At 39.3% G+C, this 21292-nt stretch overlaps 1 pseudogene; it reads left to right on the top strand.

The window, feature by feature from the left end:
- Positions 1-1697: 1697 nt before the first annotated feature.
- Positions 1698-20407, top strand: LOC114631877 (annotated as a pseudogene).
- The last annotated feature ends 885 nt before the right edge of the window (positions 20408-21292 follow it).

Genomic DNA, 21292 nt, shown 5'->3' with positions numbered 1-21292 from the left:
TCTTCCAGTTCAGACAATGTATTTCCAGTCTGGCTCATCACAATGCATGGCTCTATCACTGTCTCAGATTCTGGTCACAGTTCTGGCACTCTTGGTAAAAGCAAGAATCATTTGGAGTCACAGGATGTTTAGAAAAAGGAATTTCTCCAGAGAAGAAATATGCAAAGTATCCTTGAGTAAGTCTGCTTTCTGCTTCATTATTTTCTAATAGATTCCACACCCAACAAGTTCACAAAACCCTGACATGCCATAGGAAAGCTCTGTAGGACAAATTAAAGATTAAAAATAGTAACCTCACGCACGCAGAATCCACTGCCCAATTAGAGCCACTGTCTCCACATTTATCTTTATTTTCAAGATTTGCACTCATGAATATGCAGTACTTGAGAGACTAGGAGATATGCCCTTGAACTTTTGAAGTGTTGGCTAATGCCAAGCAGCGTTGCCTACTAAAAATGTGTTTTTATCTCAGGTGGATCCTGGGATGAAGAGAACGAAAATCTCTAGGGATTATGGGGGATCAATTTAAATACAGATTGCTTATATTGATCTAGTCATTGCCTCCGATTGTACTTTGGTGTAAGTAGGATCTGATAAAGTTCAGAGACTGAGAGACCCCGTAAATAGGTGCTTGAGTTATTACATTCTTATGTCTCCAAGTCAAGCATGTGTTGGTGAAAACATTAGCCAGAGACAGAAACAATGAAAGTGGGTGTGCTGGATAGTTTTGTGTCAACTTGACACAAGCTAAAGACATCTGAAAGAATGTAACTTTGATTAAGAAAATGCCTCCATAATATCAGGCTATAAGCAAGACTGTGAGGAATTTTCTTAATTAATGATTGATGAGGGAGGGCCCAGTCCACTGTGGGTGGTGCCATCCCTAGGCCGGTGGTCCTCAGTTCCATAAAAATGTAGGATGAGCAAGCCAGTAAGCAGCATACCTCTATGGCCTTTCCTTCAACTTTTGCCTCTAAGCTCCTGCCCTGTTTGAGCTCCTGCTCTGTTTGGGTTCTTGCCTTGACTTCCTTCAAATGGTGAACAGTGATATACAGACCAAATAAACTCTCTGCTACCCAAGTTGCTTGTGTTTATGGTTTTTCATCATATCAATCACAACTCTAAATAAGACAAACTACTATCTGGTTCATGGAGCATTGCTGTGACAGACCTAACCATGTTGTTTTGGGGAGGATTGTGGAAAGTCTTTGGAAGTTTGGGCTAAAAAGCCATTGAGCATTCAAGACTTGGTGAGCTGTTCTGTGGGAGCTTGAAAGATAAGAATCTTGAAAGCAATGTAGATGATGGAGGCCTGGCTTTTGAAGTTCTTGGGGGAAATTTGAGAGTCTCTTAAAGACTTTCAGGGCTGTTTGCTATTTTGAGTTGAGAAACTGTGGTTCTGATTAGCTGGAGTTGAAGAATCTGCTGTAGTTAACAAGAAACTAGAACCACTGATGAAAAACCTTTCCTTTCCTGGGACAATTGTTGCTGGTCAGTTCACCCTAGGAAGTTAGAACTGATTAAGAAGAGACGAGCAACACGGGGGTGAAATCTTATGGGAAGTATTTTCACAGAGTCAATACATAGAAGCTGTGATTCAGAGGTGGGCAAGGTTATATCTCACACTGGCAGCTGAGCTTGGTAGGCTGTAAGAGTCACCCAAATGGTGTTACTAGTTTTGAAGACATGAAGGAGTCATGGAGAGGAACTCAGGCTTGGCACTGTGTTGCAGGACTGAATCCCTTGAAGAGAATCCAGGAGAGCCTATTGGTGAAACTGTGGTCCAGTTGCACAAGAGACCCCAGAATTCCAGAGATGACAATACCATGCTGCAACCACCAAGAACAGAAGCAACAGAAGGGTAGAGCCAGCTAGAGTCTAGGCAAGCTATGTGTGCTGTAGAGAGTGAAGTCAGAGAAGTGATCCAAGCCCATTGGAAGAGCTCAGAAGATCAGGAGTCAATCATAGGTATTGGGCATTGACTGATGAACACTGTTGGAATTTTGTTTTGCTTTGATTGGATTGTGACTGCACCCTGATACTTCCCTCTTAAAGTGAGAAAATATTTCTACCTATTTTTTTTATTATTTTATAAGAATGCACAGTAAAAAGGCTGTGAATTTTTAAAGAGATTTTAGGGTTTAAAAGACAATTTGGACTTTAAAAGAGATTGAATTTGAAAGTGAGCTTGTAAGGACTGAGCGAATTTTTAAGTCTGTAAAGTGTTTTATACTGGGATGTTCAGGATAATGTGTGATCCCAGGGATGATCAGGAAAGGAAAGGTGGCTTAAAAGTGTGTCAAAGGTCAGTTGTGTTGGATGGTTTATGTCAACTTAATGCAAGCTAACGTCATCTGAGAGGATTGAACCTCAAGAAAGAAAACACATCTGTAAGATGGGGCGGTAGGCAAGCTTGTACGACATTTTCTTAATTAGTGATTGATGGGGGAGGGGCCAGCCCATTGTGGGTGGTGCCATCCCTCTCTGCTGGTGGTCATGGGTTGTAGAGATATTATCTTGTGTATTGTATGGATTCATCACCTGTCAATTAAAAAGCCTATGACCTATGGCTTAGGCAGGAAGTAGAAGTGGCGCATCAGCAAAGTAAAAAGGATTCTGGGACAGAGCCAGGCAGAAGATTTGCTGGAATCATGTGACAAGATGGGCACATGGTACCTGAGCACAGGCAACCAACCACTTGACAGACTGTAGGCTAGAGTAAATGGGGTATTTTAAGTTATATCTAGTCAGAGAAGAGCCTAGCTACATGGCCAAGGTATTTATGTTGAGTCTGAGTCTTAATTTTGCGAGCATGGGACTTGACTTCAACACTGGGTTGTATAAAAAAGCAGGCTGAGCAAGCCATGGGGAGCAAGCCAGCAGCAGCATCCCTCCATGGCTTCTGCATTAGCTCCTGCCCTGTTTGAGTTCGTGTTCTGACATCCTTTAATAATGAACAGTGATGTGGAAGCATAAGCCAAATAAACCCTTTCCTTTCCATGTTGCTTTTGATTATGGTGTTTCACTGGAGCAATGATAAACCTAAGACAGGAAATGTGTCTGTAGTTAAAATACATAAAATATATTTCTTTCCTACCTCCCACATCTGCTGATAGACTCGCAAAATAAATTATACATGTGTCTGCTGGATAGGACTTCTCAAACCTTTCTACTCTCAGTTGTATGTCACTCAACAATGTAAAAGGTCACTGACATTCTTGCCCAAGTTCTGACTGCTTACTAACCATAGATTATCTCTGAGAGCAAACATTTAGCGGAAAACATCAAAATCTTTCCATTTAACTTTACTTTAAATGATATAGCCGACAAATAGAAGTTGTCACAAAGAAAAGTTTACCTATCCTGAGACCTACTGGTTGTGAGTCACAAGGCAAAAGGAGAGAGTATTTTAGAAAACATACAATTATATTTTATTTACCATGTATTGTGTATGTATTTATTCATTTATACTATGGGTGTGGGTTTATATTGTGGTGAATGTAAAGGGTAAATGAACAGAGCTCCTGGCAAGAAGGCAGCTTGAATGAAGCATACACAGGGCATTTACAAAAGCCTGGGCATATGAGTTCCTTTAATTTGAAATAAAATAAAATTAAATGATTTTGATATCTTCTGCCATCTCTTTTATATGGGCCGGCTTAATTTCATTTCTTTCCAGTTTTGAATGAAAGTGCTTGTTTTATGCTCCCGTGTTTATTATTTTCAAACAAAAATGGGTATTGGAATAATTATCAGAGTACACTTTGGCCTGCATAGATTTTATATATTTAATTGCGAGGGAAAAGCAATCTGTTCAGTATGAGAACGCATCTGGTGTCTTGATGTAAAACAATAATGAGGAAAGACAATTGTGTGGGCGATTATCTTATTCTCCTACAATTTTAATAGCTTTTATTTGTCAGGTTCTTCTCTTTGTTTTAGGGATACAGGTTTTTAAAATATACCCAGATGCTTTCTTTTCTTTAGACTGAAATCAAATCTGAACCTCAGTGATAACTCTGTCCACCTTCCCTTGACCCAAGTTTAGTTAACAAAGTCATGAGTAAGTTCCCCTGACTTTTGTAGCCTAGTCCTCAGTAGAAACCCATACAGTGGGACTGATATCTCCACAAAGCCACAAAGGACAATGGTACAGAAGTCTGAGCTGTCTTAAGCAGGAGACTTTTAGACCAGTAAGGAGCCCAACCGTGGCATGACAGTTTATTTGAGTGCATGTAAATGTGTCACATCATCATCAAATATAAAAACTACAGAGTGTCCTCAAATAAAGAGACTGCAGAGAGTGACAGCGTCAACGAGGTCAAAACCAAATTAAGGCTCGGTTCTCAAAAAGGACAGATAAATGAAACTAGAAAACTCAATCATGACTTAAGCTGAATACTTTTGACTCTACATGGCCTCCATAGCAGAATAAGCCCGCTTGAAGAACCAGAAATTTGTAGATGAGGCAAAAACTGTAGCATCGGCAGAACGGGATGAAGGAAAATGAAATTAAATAAATGAGCTTTCAAGACTCCTGGATCGAAATGAAACACAGGAGCCTTTCCACTGGAGAAGGTACTGGAGGAAAAGAGCCACAAGAGGGGATATCTAGTAAGTTCTAGCCACCTAGCTAATGGACAGTGGGGATACCCTCATTGGCGTTCATTGAACTTCAAAGCCCCTCACTGTTCCGATCAGGTATTACAGACAGAGCGTCATACATGCAGCAGGAGTATGGTGACTCCTCACGTACAGGGGAACCTTAATGACGCTAACAGCAGACTTCTCATCTGCAACCACGGGAAGAGAAAGTATCCACATAGTTACTTACATAGGAAGAGTCGTGTCCCTTCAAAGTAAAAAGCTGTGGAATGTGATGAATCTAGGGTATTATACTAAATCTATACGGTTCCTGGGAGAGACTTAAGAGGAAATAAGGGGGAAAACAGTCAAACAGTTCATCATTGTAAAAAAAGCAACTTAAGACCAACGAGAGCATCGTTGTGAGAAACGAGATAGACAGTTCCATGCGGCACACGAAGCGCGTAAGAAAAACGATGCCATCCAGGCTCTCCTCGTTCATGAGTGCTTTAAACGTGAGTGGATTGAAATCTCCAGTGAAAATGCAGAAGTCTGAAGAATGAATCATAAAACATTAACATCAATGTAATCGCATCTAGGCAGGTGAAGAGAGGCAGGTTGTAGAGGTTGGCTTATTAGGTCTCTTAACTGTCTGCTCTGCCTGGAACCAAGCTCAATCCTTTCCATTTCTACTCTGCAATACCAGTTATACTTCACCTCTCTCCTCTCTTCCTCCTTTCTCTTCTCTTATCCCCTCTACTCCCCTCTCAGTTTCCGACGCCTCTCTGAGTTTTATGTTTTCCATGCTAGACTTGAATTTGCTATACAGCCTGAGGATGACCTTAGATTCCTATATAAATTGATTTATTCAATTTACATTTCAGTTTCAACCCCCCCCTCCTGCCAGTACCCCCCCCACACATATCCTTTCCCCATTCTCCAGTACCCCCTCCTTCTCCTCGGAGAAGGGGACCCCTTCAGTATCAATCCCCTCTCTGCCCCACACATCAAGTCACTGCAGGACTAGGTACGTCCTCTCCTTCTGAGACCAGACAAAGGAGCCCTGTTAGGGGAACAGGATCCACATACAGGGAACTGATTTAGGGGCAGTCCCTGCTCCAGTTGCTGGGAGACCCACATGAAGACAAAGATGCACCTCTGTTACGTATGTGTGGGGTTGGGGTCTAGATCCAGCCCATGTTTGCTCTTTGGTTGGTGGTCCAGGTCTCTGGCATGTCCTAGAGATTGCTCCCCACCACCACCCTGACCCTCCATTTCACCTTTTCTACCCCCACTCCTCAACCTCTTACCGCCTGCCCACTGCCAATTTTTGTTCTCTCTCCCCTACTCTCCCTAGATCCTCTGCCTCTACCTCCGAGTTCTAAGATTACTGTCTTGGCATACCCTGCCCTGTTTAGTTTATGTGGTGCTGAGGTTAGAGTCCAGGGATTTGTACATGCTAGGCAAGCAAGCACTCTGCCAACTAAGCTACTTCTCAACTGCAACTGATGGTATCCAGTAGGGAATGGAAGAAGGCCTGAGTGAGAGTTTACCATTGACATGGGCACAGCCATGACAAGGAGTAATGCCTTAGGACCCATGGGAAAACACCCAAGCCTTTGTCTATGTGAGTCAAGCTATGGATTTTGACATCATCCCAACTGCTTCTATACTCAGGCTGGTACATCTGGCAGCTGTTAATGAGAAGTGGTTTTTTTTTTTTTTGAGTTATTTACTAGCCTGCCATCTACTCCTATACGGTGCTTAGAGGCCTCTTCACAAATATCTGGTGCTTGCTTCTGCATCCTCACCATTGCTATCCTCTCTGTCTCTGTTATGTTAGATTATACTGCTGTTTTGATTTCTATTTCTTAGAGTAAGATCCTTGTTTTTGTAGCCAGACTTTGGCTAGTTAGTGGGTTCTTCTTTCTTCCACTCTGCTCCACCTTCTTTCAACCCTTTCAACCCCCTAACACTAGTTAGGAAAGAAAAAAGAATAGAGGAGAAAGGAGCAACATTATAGTTACTTACAGTTAGACTACTTCCTGCTGATTTGGTGTATCAAACTCCCTGGAGGAAGTTTGATCTTTGCTGTCAGGATATCTCATTTCTTCTTGTCGCTTCTTCCTTTGAGCCTGACTACTTAACAAACCTCCAACAAGAGAAACCAACCAACACCAACAACTCACAAACAACAACTACCTTGTGTCTCAGCAACCTAGCATGTATATTCCAGATCGAGAGTCCCCAGAATTCTAAACATCACACAGTCGCACATCCCATCAGCGGCGGGAGAAATCACACCCCAGCTAGAGCAGAAGACAGATCATAATCAGCTGCTGCAGACAATCTGAAGCAACACGTATCCCATACCTGGGATTAAAATGGAAGGTTATTCCGATTTCTGTAATTTTTCTTTTTCTTTTCTTTTTATTATATGGTTTGTTTGCTTTAAGAAATCAAAATTCTCACTACACTTGCTGGATGCAGAGTTCTGCTTGAAATAATCGTCAGGAAAATATTTCATTTATTAGCCTCGTCTACAGATTTTTATTTTTATATGCCAGCGTAAGCTTTATTTCCTCCATCTTCTTTCTGACTGTCCCTTCCAAGTCTTCCTTCTAGTCACTGCTCTGTGGATATATTCTTTTCCCCCAGCTACAATATTTTCAGCCTCTTACACCCGTTTGATTATTTCTCTGTGTCTTGTGGGATAATTTCCACAATTATTCTCTAGACTTGGCAACTAACAAGATCCTGAACACTTAGTTCACACTCATTAATAGGTATCAAATGAATCAATGAGCAAATGCTAATAAATTAACCAAAATTCTCTTAAAATCATGAGGGGGATAAAATAATTGTGGTTTCAATTTAGAGAAAATTATGGAAGATATTGCTAGCTCAATAACTAAAGTTCTTTTTTAAATTCCATTTTTAAATTTAAATGAATTCGTTAAATTATTCACTTTACATCCTAATCACTGCCCCCTCTCCTGGTCACTCTTTCCCACAACCCTCCCCCACATCTCCCTCCTCTCCTCTGTGTGGTTAGGGGGGGGTCCCATAGAACCTCAAGTATCTTCAAAGCTAGGTGGTTTGTCTCCCACTAATTCCAGATAAGGCATCCCAGCTAGTAGAACATATGCTACATATAGGTAACAGCTTTTGGGATAGTCCCTGTTTCAGTTGTATGGGACACACATGAAGACTAAGCTGCACATTTGTGACATATGTGTGGGGAGGCTGTTTTAAAAATCTTTATATGGTTTGATTTCCAATAGAGCACAAGGACTCTTGATTGATTATTGCTTATGGGTTTAAAATTATGAGTCTCCACATTGTTTGGTGCCTTGATCTGATTAGGACCAACACACAGAGAGAAAAAACTGGGGTTGTGGGCTGTGAACTCTCATGTGAACTCTACACCTACCACCACTGCATCTAGAAACCTCAGCATGTTTATTATTATAAACAGCTCAGGGGGAAGACTTAACCAGTCTCAGTAGGTGCTGGAAGCCAAGACTTTATTGCCCTCCTGCCTGAGGGCAAATGCCAGTTAGGTAAACAGCCTGAATTAAGGAATACTTTATTGCCCTCCTGCCTGAGAGAAAATATTAGCCAAATAAGCAGCTTGAGTCAAGAAATGTTTTATTGCCCTCTTGCATGTGAGAAAATATTTAGATAAGTGCTTTGGGCTAAGGAATGAATGCTTGTAGGCATAGAGAACTTTGCAATTATTGGATGGTCCTGGACCCTGACTGTTAGATGACCTCCCACCTGCTTGTCTTTATAACACAGGCCTGAATAATAAAGTTTAAACACTTGATCAGATATTCAGACTAGTGCTTCTTCTTTGTGTCTCTTATCCCTTCATTCTTTCGCCCCCTTCCCTAGGGTCTCGTTGAATCCCCCGAGGGCCTGGGCAAGTAGGAAGTGTTTGTAGGTGAGAAGCCCCATCTCAGGATATAAAAGTCCTAGGGAAAAAAGCTACAGAGGCTTGTTCTGCACATTTTGATCAATTATCCATAAAAGTTCATGCTTTGCTAATTTCAAACCTGACCCATATGCCATATGTTAATTTCACATGGGTCTGAGGTCTTTACCATGTCCATGTCAATGACACACATCCTATCATGACTTCACATGCTCAGTGCTGCCTCTCCTCCCTACAGAATATGATCTAGTTATTTCTCTGTCTATTAATCAGTCAAGCTGTGACTTAACAACTTAACTTTGTTACAACTAGACAACTATCTCCCTTTGTAAAGAGAATGAAAGAATGCAAGAACCAGGTGGGACGAATGGCACCAAGAATCCCTGTGTTCGATACACAGTAAGACAGATGTACATATGGACTCACAGAGACTGTGGCAGAGTGTACAAGCTCTTCACATTTTCAAGACAGATGGGGTTCTAATAATAAGGGTAGGAAGTAAATACAAGTTCCTGTCCCTAACCAGGAAACTATCTCGAATTGACATCAGCTTGCAAAGGAAAAATTAGCTTTCTCTAAAGAAGTCTCACTAGATATACTAACCACACTTAAGGGCATGTCCCCTGCCCAGCAGTACATGTCCAACATAAAACAAGTTCAATGATATTTTTGTAGACGTTTTGTCTCATATTGCTTTGTTTGGCCATGTTTTAAATCTCACTGGTCTTTGCAAGTGTATTATGATTTCTGATTGTGGGCTTTCATGATATATGTGTATGTGTGTGCAGGTATGTGTTTCTTACGCCATCTGTTAGATTTTTACTATCATTTATTTGCTATTTTTGTCTGTCTAGTTTCTCAATAGAAAGAAGAAGAAGAGGTAGAGTTGAAAGAATAGAAGGGGAGATGAGGAAGATCTGGGAGGAGTTGGGGGAGGAGCAACCACAGTCAAAGTATGTTGTATTAAAAATATTTTTCATTAAAAAATTAAAAAAATGAAAAAAATGTGATGTTTGGTTTAATGCCAACTTGATACAAGCTGGAGTATGTAGATACAAGGGAACCTCAATTGAGAAAATACCTCCATAAAATCTGTAGGGTATTTGATTTTTAAATTAGTGATTGATATGGAAGACCTCAGTCCATTGTTCATGAGGCCACCCCTAGGATACTAGCCCTGGATTCTATAAGAAAGCAAGCTGAGCAAGTCAATAAGCAGCACCCCTACATGGCTTCTGTCCCAGCTTCTGCCTCTAGGTTCCTGCCCTATTTGAGTTCCTGTCCTAACTTCCTTTGATGATGAAAAGTGATGTGGAAGTAAATGTCAAATAAACTCTTTCCTCTTCAAGTTGCTTTTGATCATGGTGATTCATCATCATAGCAATAGTAACCTTGACTAAGATGTCATCTTAGTCACAGGTGGCTGAATAAATACAAATGTTTAAAAAATGGTTCACACAAAGCAACTAAAAACTCAAACAATACTGTAAATTCTTCAGTGAAATCTAAAGTATCTAGACAAATGACTCAATGAAGCTTATCCAGGTCTCACTTAGAGTCTTTATGCACTCAGTGAACAGGTTCAGTTTCAAGCAGGGCAACTCAATCCAGGAGGCTCTTAATTGACAAAGACATCATTTAGTTACTACTCTGTTAATTGGCCTCACCCTGATTTCTAATGGTTCCTTGCACTGAACATGTGATCCTCTCAGGGAAGTTCTGATTCATGTGGGTTTCCAGTACCTGTGCAATCCCAGCATCTTGGCTTGCTTTATAACTCAGCTTCAGGATACATAGCTTGGGCTCTAGATAGGAGCATCCAATGCTGCAGAAACTATCTCTAGTTTCCTTCATGCTCTTTTAAACCTTTCTAGAATTTCTCCTTTCTGCAGTCATTCTTTCTTTATCTTAATTTTTTCATGCACATCATATTAGTTAATTGTTTTTCTCAACCAAGGTAATGCTTCCCACAGTAATATGTCCATGACTATTTTTATAAATATACATAATCCTGGACCAAACTCAGAAGATGTCTAACTTCTCCTTTTGCATAATGTCCCAAGGATGGGTTCATTCATTGTTTGTTTTGCTTCTTCAGTTTTCTTGCATTGCTGTTGTTAGAAAGACCTTTTCCAGAGTTGCTAAAACATATAGAGTATATATTCAGGGCATTGTCAAATCAGGAGCCTAAAACAAAGCTCCCTATGGCAGTGCCTGACCCTTTAAAAAGTCACCAGAAGCAAGGAAAAAACTTGAACATGATCTTGGAAGGACTGGAAGCACAAAGCAGTACTCTGAGCTTTGAAATGTGCTGTTTCTAATGCTTAACTTTAAGTTTAATATCCGTACTTTGACCTCTGATAATCCTAACCTGCTACAGGCCAGTCATCCTGCAAACATCACACTAAGGCTTATTTCTCCAGGCTTTTACTGAAGTCACGTTTGGAAGAACACACATAGTGATCCACCCACTGAGAAACATGAGATTTCAAAAGTAATAAACTTCAGTGCATGAGAGAACTGCATCGTATTTGCTGAAGACACCATGCACTCCAGATGCAAGACTTGGGATTAGAGCTGGATTGACTACAAAGCATCCTCCCTGAGGACTAGCTTTCGTGATAGTGGTACTCGAAATAGATACTCAAGTTCTTAAGGGAAGGAAGGAACCAATAGTCTTACTAGATGTGATATATGGACCACAACGCTAACCAGCATCGTATGATATCCCTCAAAGTGCAACGATGTCATACTATCTGGGAGGAAACCAATAGCTATTTAACTAGACTCAAGAGTTGCTCAGTAAGAGCAAGATCATTACATGCGACTACTGAAATCATGGATCTTAGAGGAGAAACTACTACCAATTCATGTATTTTGTTGGAATCTCCCTGGCCATGTTATGTCATGTGTTTACTGCTGGAATAGATGTATGTTTTTGCTACAAATTTCTATAAGAAAATCTCTTGCAAAATAGGTTACTTCTGATGATGTCATATTTGGAGTCCATTATTTTGATGTACAGGAACGTTCTTCGTTAACAGTCTTGTCTTGCTCTTGTCACTGTCCTCACTGGGGTCTCGTATACACTTTGTGATTCATAGCCCAGCCACCATGATAGACTCATATACCAGACTCCTTTTCTTTCATCATCTGCTGATCTTGTCAACGTTTCTTTGATCACATGGTGTGATCAATCATAAACGTTCAATCATAGAAAAGTTCCCCAAGTCACTCCTGTCACATCTCAGTCTGAGTCAGAATCCTTTCGTGCGTGCCTTTAAGATGTCTACATTCTGGTGAGTCTGTTTTGTTTTGCTCATATGTACATATGTATAGCACTGACTACCTCTGATTAGATAACCTACCATAGAGCTTGGAAACCTAAAGAAGACTCCTCTTTTAGCTGTCATTAATTGCCTATAGTTCTTCATCTAAGGGCCTTAAATTCTGTATAGACTTTTCTATAACTAATAATAAAATAGGTGTTTAAAATATATGCCCACCCCCTACATCATCACTTTTTTTTGCATCCATTATCATTAGGACTATAAGGATATAGGGGCATTTGAAAACAGAGTCATAGACCTAGATATTGTCGTCTCATACAGGATTCATTAAAATTAATAAGTGAATAAGATGAAATTTAAAAAAAAAGATGTTCATAAAATTACATAAATAGTGTTTAGCCATGAAAGTAGACTTGAATACTTAATAAAAGTAAAATGTTAATTCAGATTTTCATAATAAAATGTTCCACACCTCTTCTCTGCATAATGAATAAATGGATTTTAACATATAAAAGTGAATCTGCCCTTTTACTCCACGTAATTACAGTCAGACATCACTCTCACTTGATTCAATAGTTTTAAAGTAATTATTAACCTTTCATATAGGTTTGTCCCATCAATTATACTTAACAAGGAAAATTTTTATCTTTTACTTTTAGATGTCTCAATTAGCTCGATTACATGTTTTCTGTGGTTTTATGATATTAATGATGCTGATGACAGTGGATAACATCCCAGGATATTTTTTTTCATGTGCTTTATCATTGTTAGAAATGAGAGATCAGATGAGGAACAGATTTTGTCCATAGTGAAAATTCTTGTTACAGAAGCATTTGTATAGGGCCCCAGAAATATCAAATAAACCCCCTGAAATGTGCCCCTGTGGCTATTTTCTCTGGATGTAAGAAAAGTATGATTTTCAGTAAAGCTACTTCACAGAAGTGGGATTCAAAGGAAAGGTTTTTGTTTTCACTTTAAAAGAAATGCTATTCTAATTATATTAATTAATTAAGAACTTAATTCTATTCTCTTTACTTGACTTTAGTTCTAACATCTCAACATGGCTCCCATGATGGATATGGCCATGAGACTTTAAGTTTCTTATATTTTAAGGTCAGGCACATGAGTGATGTGTATCAGCCACGCAAATGCTCTGTGACTTTAACTTATGTTCAGGAACTATTTCCTCTCCTTCTATCTCACCAGGAATCTGAAATGTCCACATTATTATTTGGTGGCATCATAGAACCTTAGAAACATGAACAGGTGTATTAGCCTTGCATCCTGTATTCCTGGACCTTTGTCATATGCCAGGCTTTGAAGCTCTTTCTAAAGCCTGACCTGGCACACACACACATATCCATCACCCACTTCAGTCAGAGGGCAGATGTGCTTTGATTCTTTAGTCATAGGAAGGATTTAAAACAGAAAAGGGAAGAAATAAAAAAAATCGGACATTTTATTGGGATGTGGGTTCTGGATGTAGGAAGATGTGAGTAAAAAGATCCTTAGTGTAATTATGGGAAACATATTGGCAGATAAGCAGTGTTTCATACTTTTGAGAGCAAAAAAAAGTAAAGAAGTAATTTTTTTTCTGGGCTGAAGGTGACTAGGGATGGAAAATTTTAAAGGGAGAGAAATTAATGAGGATGGCTGCCTTTCAGAAAATAGAGTCTTAAAAAACCCACACTATAAGAGAAAGGGGGGGATGAAGAATGAGAGAGAGACAGAGAGACAGAGAGATGGAGAGACAGAAACATAGACGCAGAAAAACACAGAGACACAGAGACGGAGGCAGACATAGAGAAACAGAGAGAGAGAAAAAGATAGAGAGAGATGTAAAAAATAATTAAAACAAAAAAAAAAAGATACCACAAAACAAACATCAATCACAAAACAACATCAATGATATCTCCCACTCTATTCAGTAAACCCAACATAAGACAAGAGTACTATCAAGACAGGAAACTCATGTAACTTAGAGAGCACGATAGAAGGTGTCATAGAAATATTTAATCCCAATCCAGGGTTTTGACCTCACCTTTATCCATTCAGTTCCTAGAAAAAAAAGACATATAACCTTTATATTTATAGTAGGCCTTAATCAGGGCTGGGCAGATAACTATCCTCTATGACTACTGTGTCTATTTCCCAGCCAATAAACCCAGTATACAATTTGCCATGTTTCACTTGGATTTGGGCTGCTCTTAACTCTAATTACCCCACCCACATGGCTGTTATTTCATGACTCACCTAACCCATGGAGGTTTCTTTCTCTACTTACCTTCTTCCTCCCTCGTGGTTCTCCTCTGGCCTTAAGCCCTGGAATCCTAAACCCCACCAATGTCTCTTCTGTCCAGCTATTGGCTGTCAGTATCTTTATTTACCAATTAGAAATAACTTAGTGACAAGGTTACATAGAGTCACTTCTGTCTACATGTGCACTCTCTTGTCTCTGGGGCAACCAAGTCTTGAGGAATTAGTATTAACACTAGAATGTAAGCATCATCAGGCCAACCCACTACAAGAAAGGGAGGTATTTTATGCTTCATTGATAGAGCTATGGGAAATAAGACAGAAAAAAAAAGGGAAGGAAGGAAGGAAGGAAGGAAGGAAGGAAGGGAGGGAGGGAGGGAGGGAGGGAGGGAGGAAGGAAAGAAGGAAGGAAAGAAGGAAGGAAAGAAGGAAGGAAGGAAAGAAGGAAGGAAGGAAAGAAGGAAGGAAGGAAAGAAGGAAGGAAGGAATGAATGAAAGAATGAAGGAAAAAACAAGGAAGGAAAAAAGGAAGGAAAGAAGGAAGGAAAGAAGGAAGGAAGGAAGGGAGGGAGGGAGGGAGGGAGGGAGAGAGGGAGGAGAGAGGGAGGAAGGAAAGAAGGAAAGAAGGAAAAAAGGAAGGAAAGAAGGAAGGAAGGAAAGAAGGAAGGAAGGAAGGAAGGAAAGAAGGATAAAACTTCAAAAATATCAGAACAAATGAAAATAACACAGAATAAACATTGAGCCGACTTAATGTTCTGGGGCAGCAATAATAAAGGTCACAAGGAGTTGACATTCTCCTGTCTTTAATTAGATGACATATGTCTAACAGTATAAACACACTCAGGTTTTTCTTGGTTACTAGTGAAATATTTAAGTTTTTCCCCCTCAAATATAACTATTTGCCAGTTTATCCTGTGTCCAGTGTTCAGACGTAACAAGTGGATTCTGTTAAAAATATCCTTTGTTTCCTTTAAAATGTTATTTCCAATGTGTGAACAGGGTTTAGCTGACAAAGAAAGTATTCAAGCAAATTTGATTAAATACTTCCCTCTTCCATGGCTGAAAAAGCCACTTTGTAAAATGTATTTGTATAATTTATGTGCCTCTGCCACCAGGTAAAGCATTAGAGAGATCTAGTTAATTCTCATAGGGTCTAGTACACTTGCTTAAGTCCTTTATATGCTTATTAAGGACATCAGATAACATACATCATATGTCATGTTCCACATGTCATACGACAACACCAGGGTAATTAGAAAAGTAACTCAAGGAGATAAAAAGCAAATGACAGAGCTAGAGAGACAGCTCTTCGGTTGAACACTTGGTTTTCAGCACCCACATGGCAGCTTCAACCGTTCAGAACTCCAGCTCCAGAGACTCTGCTGTCCATTTCTGCCTGCTTCATACACCAGGCACATAGGTGGTCCATATGTCTTCATACAGTCAAAACATTCAGATACATAAAATCCAGAAGGGAAAAGAAAAGCAGCAACTATGTAGTTAACTTTCACAGATGTTGAGCTTAGCAGCAAGCCCCTTTACCCATTAAGTAACCATGCCCAACTAACAACAAGACAAACACCACCTTGCTTGAAATTTTGCCATCATGACTGATTTTAATATGTATATCTGTAAATCCTGTGTAAACCAAATATTTAATTCAGTTTCTTTTTATCTAATATTTATCCAACTTTCTAAAAGTGAAATATTCTAGCAATTATCTCCTGATTGCTAGAATTCAAATTCATTTCTCTTTCTTCTTTTAAATTATATTAAGGTCTGACTTGCTTATACGGCATTCATATTTAATGCTGTTTAGATATCAACTCAACCCAAAGTAATTTACAGATTGAATACAATTCTGGTTAAAATGTAGCAGGTGTTTTATAGACACTGTCCATCTTACTATAGAATTTTTTAAAGGAATGCCAAGTCTGTGGGTACCAAAACTATGTAGATAGAAAGAAAAAAAAAGATGACCTTACATTATTGAGATGTAGGCTTAGTGTTGAATAATCAAAACACTATGCTATATCAGTAAAATTGGACCCAGATTAAAGCTAATGATTTTCAGCCCAGAAGTATGTTCCATAGCTCTCTTTGTATTTTTCACCCAAGTCTCTGAATACAGGAGAGAGCAATCACTACCCAAATACAGAATAAAGCCTGTGTGTCTCTCTAAGGAGAATGAGCTACAAAGATTAAACTGAGAAGTACTGAACTAATCAAGCAGTGGTTATGAGTCCAGATCAACAGGATGCTGGCACTGAGCTGCTAGAGAAAGGACTTAAAAGGGTACAGTAACATTAGAAAACGTATTAAACCTTGTGTATAATCGTACACACTCAGAGGCACTTGTAACTTTGTCCAAATACTTTCCCACATTACACAGAGGCTTCAGGCCCTAGCACTTAGGCACACGAAAAGTTTGTCTGCTTAAGATTTATAGAAGTGTGAATTTCCACTTAAACGTAGATGCAAGATGAATCATTCGACGCAACCACTTTAATAATAATATGGGCATAAAAGTGTAATAGTTCCCGTTGTGAATATGCAAAGTGTCAGCATTTTTAACACGGCTGTATCATTCTCTCTGGTGTCCCTGTAATCCAACAAGAATTCTGTGCTCAAACTCTGGGAAGTGTTTTAGCTATATGCATGGGTGATGTTACCGATGACTATTCTCGCACGGGATAGCCATAACTGAGGTCAGCAGCTATATCAACACAAATTAACTCCCCCAGTTTAGTATATGGGATCGAGACAACTTAAGTACATAATCAACCACTTATGCTGCTTTACAAAGAGTTGTCTCACCTCTCTGCACCTGAGTTAAGCAACTGTGAAAAGGGTTATTATAGGATCCCTCCCATGAGGAATTTAAGATCTTTAACAAGGAGCAGTCTGGTGGCTGAGATGTAATGGACATTTGTTTTTAAATTGGAGGGGATATTACTGTTATTTAAAACCTTGGATTTGACAGGAACTCAGCTTCATTTTCTCATCTGAATGAAGGGACACCATCAGGATGATTTCATGGCTGAGAAACCAACTGTGAGAAGGCGGTTATAATGCGACACCCTAGACCTGGGTTTTTATGTGCTGAGATCAGAAGAGTAATAACCTCAGCCACTGATAAGAGTTTAAATCTACAGTCCTCTAGTTACATTCGGGAGTTAACTTTGGTTAGGACAGATAAAGCCCATTCATTTTAAAGATTCGTTACAAACACTAATGAACACTTACCTTTTTTTTTTTGTTTTTTTCACCAGGAACGTGACTTGATTGTGTCTCTTCAGAGTCAGTCTGAGAAGGGGGCGGAACATGTCATGTGAAGTTTTGCTGTTAGTCATTCTGACATCCTCTTAGGCAAAAGAGCTTAAAGGGAAATTTTCATTTAAACTATGTATGTCTATGGATACAGCACCTTACACAAATTGTAGGTGTTTATGTAGACATTTAATAGTACGACTCCTTGTGCCTTTATCTGACATTTTATTGTTATTTTGCCCTCCTCTCTCCTTCTTCATTTGTCTCCCTCTCCTTCTCAATTAAATCCCCCTGCCCAATATTCCCACTTTCCTGTTCGAGTCACTTTTATGCAGTTTTTCACCTCGTTTGCTCATCAGAAGTCATTGTCATTGAAGGCTCTCACTTTGACTTGCTCCTTGATACAACATGAGATTTTAATCATCCTTAGATCATAACCACGTGTAATGGAAAGTGGCAATGACATAATCATGTCATTTAAAACAGTCAAAAAGCATGCCCTATAGAGCCATAGAACATACATAGTTCAAAAATATCATTTACTATTTGGGTCAGTTTCAGAATCAAAAGTTGGTTTTAATTGACCTTAAAAGTTGGTTTCATTCCCTTTTCATACGTGTAAACAATGAAATTTCCCAGTTAATTTTAATATTACATCCAACTACATATTTTCAGTCCATTAATTAAAAGGCCATTTGAAAAATTAGATAATAAAAAATAAGAAATATGTTTATGCAAGCAATTTGTGAAAATACTAGCCTCTAGTAGGTAAAGTTCTTTAAAATATACTGACACAATTTTCATGTAACATGTATTTATATAAAAGATACAAAATATTTTACAAGATTAAAATTGATTGACAAGATCTAGGATGGCAGCCTTTCCCCCAGGTCTGTATATTTGGAGGAAACCAGAGATCCGGGCTAAGGTCCTGTGTCTCCAGAAATGGAGCCATTGTAGGGACCTGGATCTTCTGCAACCTGCCCTGGGATAAGAGCCAAAGAGCTGGTTAAAGCCCAGTGGGACTGGAACCATTGGACTGGATCACACTGTACCCCACTGCCTTCCCCTTCCTGAATCTACAGTTGGGAATCTCAATATGCCTCAAGGATTGTCTACTTCGGGCCTGGCAGCTGGCCAGGAAGCCAGACTCTGGCCATTTGTAAAAAGAGCTGGTGTCGAGGCCAAAGGCAAAAGCTAGTCAAGGCAAGACCTTCAGCGACAACCATGAATCTACTGAGTGAGCAAAACATGAGGAGGGATGTCAATCATCCTGTCCTTGTGGGGCATCCAGACAGTCTGTCTCCATAAAGAATAAAACTGGTTAGCACCGGAAGTGTTCTCTCCCTCCATCCTCGGCTGCTATTTTGGTGGAAGCCTCAAAGCCACTTTTATCAGTGATTGTGACCACAGTTGGGAGTCTGATTTTCTACACTTTCAGTTTGAACAGCAAGGAGGTACAATCTTACAGAAAATGAATCTCCTTAGACAGAATTTACTTTGTGGTTTATCAATTTATAATAACGATATTGAGTTCAAGGGACACGAAGCGACTGGCACTGCTCGCTCTACTTTCATGAGAGCTCGGTTTTTACTCACACAGTCAAAACACATCGGAATCACTATTCTGTGGAGTGGAAAAGATGACAAAATACTGTTGCTCCCCTGCTATACTAGAGCACTTGAAATGTGAAAGAAAAGAGCTTCTGAAATACTTGACTACTCCCTGTTACCTTCAGATGGTCCCCGTTGTAGAAAAGAATGCTCAGAAACTTTGTCGAAGTATCTGGAAATTGATCTTTCTATGAAAGAATAACCAAGACAATGACTTGTGCCAGTATTCAGACGCAGATATTAAGGATGGCAAAGATTTGGGTAAAGATTGTGAGAGCATTGAAATTTCAGAAGATAGTCCTGTAAACCTAGATATCCGTGTTTAAAGGAAAAGAAAGAAACACATTACAGTCTGCTGCGGAAATGTTGACTTCAGAGCTAAAAGGGATGGAGTCTTCGAGGCCAGACTGGTCTACAGAGTGAGTTCCAGGACAGCCTGGGCTATACAGAGAAACCCTGTCTCGAAAAAAACAAAACAAAACAAAACAAAACAAAACAAAACAAAACAAAACAGAGGGATGGAGTCACCAGAGCTCTCTACAGTAGACAATGGATTTTGTTTTGTTTGTTTTGTGATAAAAAAGTTTTACTATTTAAAATTTTATTTATTTATTTATTTATTTATTTATTTATTTGCATACCAAATGCTGCTCCCTCTGCAGTTTGATCTCTCCCTCGCTAAATCCCTTCCCTATACCCCTTCCCTTTCTTCTCTGAGAGGGTGACTCCAACCCTGACACATCAAGTCTCTGGCAGATTTGGCACATCCTTTCCCACTGAGGCCAGACAGGGCAGCCATGAAGACTGAGTTGCCTTTCACAGTGGTTTTAAAGAGAATGAGATTTGTATCCTCCGTGTAGAATTGATCAGTACAGACGATGTAGAAAGTGGACAGATTTCACAGCGTTGGAACTCAGTCCGAAGCAGGCAGGTACTTCCCTGGAACCAAACACTGATTGGGTCTGTAGCTGACAGCATCGTGGCAGAAGTTTCTGGAAATCAAACTCAAGGGTTATTTTGGGAGGGTATGATGAAAGTCATGGTACAGTAAATGAGATTCAGAGATTGGATGAGAATTTTTCACTGAGGCACCAGTGACCTAGGTGTCCGAGGGGCTTTCTTCACAAAGAAAATATCTGTGCCACCTTAAGATTCAAAGACTGTTCTTGAGCTTGCAGTGTGGAAAATGTACACAGAAGAAAAATCCCAACTGGCATATTGGAGGACACATGGGTCTATGACCCTTTTGGTGTACAGTGTGCTTGAAGACCCTTAATATTTAGGGCGTTTTTCAGGGCCACTTGCTCATACACTATGGAGAACTGCCATAGCAATGTCATTGTTGTGATATGGATTTCAAACTCATATCTACTCTCAACAAGCATTTAATCTCTGTTCATGACAGAAACAGTGGTGGAAATCTAGACCTGACCTCAAATGGCAGATTCTACTATAATTAAATCATGAGCCTGCAAAGTAAACAGAATCACTATGGCAGGACATCTGTTTATAAGCATGCAGCATTTATAGTGTACCCCTAAAACCCCTAGCTTTTATTTTTTGTTCTCCCTACTTGTTACTCATTCTGAGTGTCTAATAGTTCTAAAGTTTGAGTGGTTCGATTAAACTTATGATATTCTCCATTGTCTCAAGTGTTATGTATCAGTTCCTGCAATAATTCCAGATTCTGATTTGTAGTTTTAGGTAAGTGATTTAATGTTGAATCTAACTCTATTGAAACTTTAATGAATTAGGATGATAAAAAATAGAATTGAAAGCATAGTGCTGTCCATCACTATTAATGTAGAAAACAGGACAAACAATTTCTTTATTAATGTTTGACCATTATTCTTGGATTATAACCATTTTAAACTCAAGGAGGACAATTCTGATTCACATGAGACTAGCAGAATATTCTTAAGATTGTATAATTTAAACATCCAAGAGACTATGTAATTAGACTCTTTTCATGATTATATATAATATAGTTGGGTTAAGAATTCTGTAGCTAATAGAAGTATTTTCTTGGCATAGAATGAAAAGTTACTTTTCTATATATTCCAGTTTTATCAAAGAAATTTTTTTGTCTACTGTTTACTTAGAGTTGGGTTTTGTTTTAGGATTTTTGATTGTTTGTTTTGGTTAACATGCACTGAAATTAACCTTTCCCTGGAAAGTTATATTTCTATGAATTTAACACGTATATAATTTTCTACAACTGAGATACAGAACAGTTCTATCACCTTCTGTGGTGGTTTGAATAGGCTTGGCCCAGGGAGTGGCACTATTAGGAGGTATGGCCTTGTTGGAGTAGGTGTGGCCTTGTTGGAAGAAGGTGTGT

Source organism: Grammomys surdaster, unplaced genomic scaffold, assembly GCF_004785775.1.
Source record: "Grammomys surdaster isolate TR1022 unplaced genomic scaffold, NIH_TR_1.0 367, whole genome shotgun sequence".
Taxonomy (NCBI): domain Eukaryota; kingdom Metazoa; phylum Chordata; class Mammalia; order Rodentia; family Muridae; genus Grammomys; species Grammomys surdaster.
This window is presented reverse-complemented; position numbering and strand designations above follow the sequence as displayed.